The sequence below is a fragment of the Apis dorsata genome, unplaced genomic scaffold, assembly GCF_000469605.1.
Source record: "Apis dorsata unplaced genomic scaffold, Apis dorsata 1.3 scaffold_935, whole genome shotgun sequence".
In the NCBI taxonomy this organism is placed as follows: Eukaryota; Metazoa; Arthropoda; class Insecta; order Hymenoptera; family Apidae; genus Apis; species Apis dorsata.
Genome location: NW_006264045.1, coordinates 707,899 through 713,498, shown reverse-complemented (window position 1 = coordinate 713,498; position 5,600 = coordinate 707,899).

Here is a 5,600-nt window from a genome sequence, read left to right as displayed (position 1 = left end):
TATATATATATATATACTTACTATATTTTCAATTTGAAACAATTTGCAAGAAATTCATAAAATGAAAACTATTTATTTTATATTTGAATTTCAAACAATCTGATATTAGATTAACAGAAAATTATCAATATTATTTTTTGAATAAATGTTATTTAAATCAAAATATATTATTATTGATATTAAACTTTCAAAAATCAAATAATTAGTAAATCGAGTTGATCAATTTGGTTTTTATGTTATTCAATTGATAATTTATCAATAATTTATTCGTTGTTTATAATTAAATTTTAATTAATTACAATAGAATACGCAAATAATCATGAAATAAAAATGTGAGCTGGAATAAAGATTGGTGAGAAACATGAAATAATTACATATATTGATATATATATCTTGTCACATTATGTGCAAGAATAAACTACAAAAAAAAAAATGATCAATTTGTAGTACAAGTAGAAAGTCGAAACAAACTGATCATGTAAACGCCCATGTATCTACAGATATATCTTGAGTTGTTCGAATGTCCACTTGCATTTGAAGTTTGCGCATGAACATAACTGCAATCAATGACATAAAAATTCTTGTTTCTCTTTTTTCTTTTTTTTAGTTTCAATATATCGTTATTTTAGTGAATTGTGGGCAGAGAAAAAAAGTCAATGGATCGAAGAGAACATTGTATAGGAATGTAAATTCGAAGCTATTGGAAATTCGAAATAGAAAGTTTGAACAGAAGGAGATAATTAATAAAATTTGAAAATTTAAAAATAAAAATTAAAAAATTTTAGAGTAATTTGAGGTTTTCATTAAAAAACATTAAAAAGTTTTTGAATTCAAAAATTTGAATTTTTTAAATAAAAATTATGAAGTTAAAAAAATTGGAAAATTTAATAAATTAAAATAAAATTTAAATTAAAATAAATAAAAATTTGACATTATAAAATATTTATTAATATTTAAAAGTTAAACAATTTAAATTCAAATTTAAAAGTATTAAATTTAATTTAGAATTATAAAACATGATTTTTAATGAAAAAATTAATTATATAATAATGAAAAATTATATAATAAATAAAGTCAACAAATGATTTTCTATATAATTAATTATTCATAATTATAAAATAATGATCAAATATTTTTATGATATTTTTTATAATGAATTTACATTCCGTACACAAAGTAACAAAAATAATATTAATATATTAATATTAATATAACTAAAATAATAAAAAAAAATAATGATTAATTTTCGAAATTATTATAATAATAAATAATAAAATTTAATAATCTTATTACTTTTATAACATTAATATATATTTGCAAGGTAAATCAAGCATGATAGCATAAATAATATATACATATAACAAACAGTACAATTAATATATAAATAAGAAAATAACAAGAAAGAAATATCTAAAAATATAAAACAAAGACTAAAACTACAAAGAAATCATATATAATTTCATATTATTAATTAAATAATTTTTCTTAGATATTTTTCTCATATTTAGTTAAAAATTTTTATCAACTTTTAATTTGAAAATTTATAATTTCGAATTCTTTATCACTTAATTACAAAGATATAATATTTTTAGCAAGTTTTAACATGTCGAAAAAATGGTAACAGTTGTAATAAATTATAATAAATATAAAAAAATACATTCAAATTATAAATCCACTTAAAATTTTGATTTTCGTTTCACATAAATATATTTCCTCTCAAAGCAGTTTCCCAATTAATTTTCATTATTTAAAAAACTTGCGAATTATTGAAATTGCAAATTTAATTGTTCTAAGTTATATTTTGAAATATTTGTCAATATTGTCAATGTGTAATAATACAATAGAAATTATTCAGCATATATTTAGGAAAATAATTCTTCTGTTTATAAGATTTTTAAAGAATTGTTTTGTAATTTTAAAAATTTAAATCATTTATTAAAAAAAGAATTATAATTTGTATATTATTATATTATATATATATATATATATATTTGGATATATTATATATACATATTTAAAATTATCAAATTATATTGTATAAAACCAGACATAAGTAATTAATAAAGTAAATATTTTATTGTTTGTTTTTTATTTTTTATTCATTTTTTCAAAATTTTATAAAAATTGTTTATTATACGAAAAATTATTCAAAATTTATAAAATTTTATAAACTACGATTATTAGATTAACACAACAAACAGCTATATTTATTTTGAATTAGAAAAATTTTCTTTCTCTATTCATTGTCATTATTATCGTCATTATCATTGTCATTATTGTCTGAAATATTTAATCAATCCAAATTTTTCGTAATATATTGATAAAGATTAAATAACAAATATATATTTTCAGTACTATGTAATTCAATAACTTTCAAATGATTAATCTGCAAATTATAGTTAAGAAATTTCTACAATTTTATATCAAATAAAAAAGGTGAAATTTATCTTAAAATTTATTTGTTTTTTTATTGTTATATAATTAAAATATATTATATATTAAATTTTATATTAAATTTTTACTGATTATTTATTATTGTTATATAAAAGAATTTACTATTTGAAACTTATAATATGTAACATATAATAAATTATAATAGTTGAATAATAATATTAATTCAATTATGTAAGACTTATAAAAAGTTTTTAAAGACTATTTAAAGATATTTTAAATTTCAAAATTCTATAATCTTTCTAATTATGCAAATATTATTTCTATAAATTCATGTAATTTTTCATATAAATTTTTTATGTGAAAAAATAAATATTACTAATCCATTTATTTTTGAAAATTTAACAAAATCAAAAATATTTCGAAAAGTTTTATTCAGCTAATCAATTTTTCCTAAATGATTATAAAGCCAACAATTAAACACAATTAAATCTATTATATATCTATATTATTATATATCTATGTTATTTTAATTTATAATAATAAAAGCAATAACTGTACATATTTTGCATTAATCTTCTTACATTCTTTTAATATTCAATCTTCTTTGTTTATATGAACAAATATAATAATAGATAGAGAAATAAATAAGGAAATGAAAATTGAAAAGACAAGACAATATCGATTATAAATTATTGATTACAAAATTATTAATCAATGATTATAATCCTTCATTAAAAAACTATGTTTTATATAGTCTGATATAAAAGTTTCTTTTTCCCTCAATCGATCAGAATCGAGAATGTCGAGAGAACATAAGTCTTAAAAGATCTACGACATAATTATACCGTGCATCGTAATTTTTCCGTCACGCGATACTTCTACATTAAAAAGCGGATCTATAACAGCGATCAAACGACTTTTACTTAGCAAACTCGGCAGGGTCAATTCTTACCGATCTCTCATCTGATTGATCACGTTTGCTCTTAAGACTTTGATTGATTAGTCTAACCAATGTATGTCTAAGAAAATGTTTCTCTTTAATTTTTTTAATCTTCAATTGGACATTCATCGATTTATTCAATTATTTTCCTTGTTTTACATATATCGATTTGATTGAAAATTCTTATAGACACATACAAGATGTCTATAAATTTCTATTATATAAATTATTTGAAATAATTGTTAAGTAAAAAATTGTTCTGTTTCAACAGTATTTTTCCTATTACTATATATTGATTTAAGATCATTTGAATATAGTATTTTAAATTTTTTTTTCTTGTTCTTTTATTATATGGAAATAAAAATATAATATATCATTAAAAAATTAATTTTTAAATAATCTAAAAAGAAAAATTTTATATTAATATCGATATAATCTAAGTAGAAAAAAGTTTTTATATTTGTACATCATTTATTATTTAAAAGTTATTTCAAAGAAATTTGTAGACATCCTGTATATCATTTGCTAATCAATGATACATGGAAAAAATACGAAATGTTGTAATCATATATATATATATGATACATGGAAAGAATACGAAATGTTGTAATCATATATATATATATATATACTATGTTATCTATGTAAGCAAAAGATATTAATATTCTTTCATAAATATAATATAAATTTTGTGTCGCTCGAAAAAAGATTATATTGGCTTTAATTTAATTTATTATTAAATTCTATATTTCATATATATACATATATAATATATATAAACTGATTTTTATAATTTGAGATAATGGATAGTACAAATAATTCAATAATCAAATGTTATTTTAATTTCAATCAATAAATAAATCAATAAGATTTTGAGTAAATAATCACTTTTTCTGTATACTAGTATTCTACCTTTCTAGATCTGATCTTTTAATCCTCGCTCAATTATATGATACAAATTGTTAAACAAGATAATTGCCGGATCATTAGCTGAAATGACTTCATCATTCACTAACATATCTAATATTTCTTAAGAATAAGAAATCTTTATCATTCGATAAGAACATTACTATTTTCATCTTTTTTTGATTTTCTTGTTACTTAATTTATTATGTTTATTAAAATAAATATTAAATTCTAATTATAAATTATATTTTTATTTTTTCGACTTATATTATATTACATTAAAAAAATATTAAGCGATTATATCGTCTGTATCACAATCAAATGATATTTATGAATAATAATATATAAATATATGTATAAATTATAAATATTCTTATGAAGTATTTTATAATATATTATAATATAATATATTATTAAATATTATGCATATGTCAAAATAATATAATAAGTAANTATATATATATATATATATCAATGTAAAAGAAATTTTAAATTTATGATTTAAAATTTAATGATAAACAATATAATACAATAATATAGCAAATTATGGCAAATAGTTAGCGCAAAACAAAAAGTTCTAATTAAATTGAAAATATAAAATAAGGAAATATTTCTACAATAAGCGTAAAAAAAAATTAAAATCTATTTTAAAAATCGATTTGCTTGGCGATTTGCTTAAACGAATGATAGCATCCGATTTGCTTTCGTTGTTATGATTTGATTGATCGTGACCGCTAATCGATGATCCACAGCGATGCATCGTTTACGATTTGTACTCGTCATGTTACTTTCTACGATTTGCAATAACGCTATCTAATGCACGCCTAGCCGTGAGGAATAAGCTATTAATATTCAACATGGAATCTTTTGATTAATCAAACTTTTTACAAACTTCTCGATCTAAATCGAACACTAGAAACCAATGATACTTGTCACTTGCATCATCGAGATCAATATTATTGTTTCAAAATTTTTTCGCAACATCTAGCAAATAACTATCTAAAATAAATTCATCTAGACATAGATGAATAAGATTTATAATAGATATATTAAATATATTAAATAATTTTTTAATTATTTTACTTTTTATTTTTGTTTTTATTTTCTTTTTTATTTTTTGTAATTTAAACTAAAAGTGGAATTAGCAAGATAGAATTATATCGACTAATTATAATCTTTAGTATTATAGTAAAGATAATAGTTATTTAGAAATTTAAAATATAAAAATGATGATTAAAAGATTTTTAAATAATCATTTATTTAATATTTATCATTTGTTTAATATTTTTTCAACTTAATAAAGAGAGATATGATATAGTATACAAATGATCATAGCTTGAAAAGTTTATATGTTCTGTAA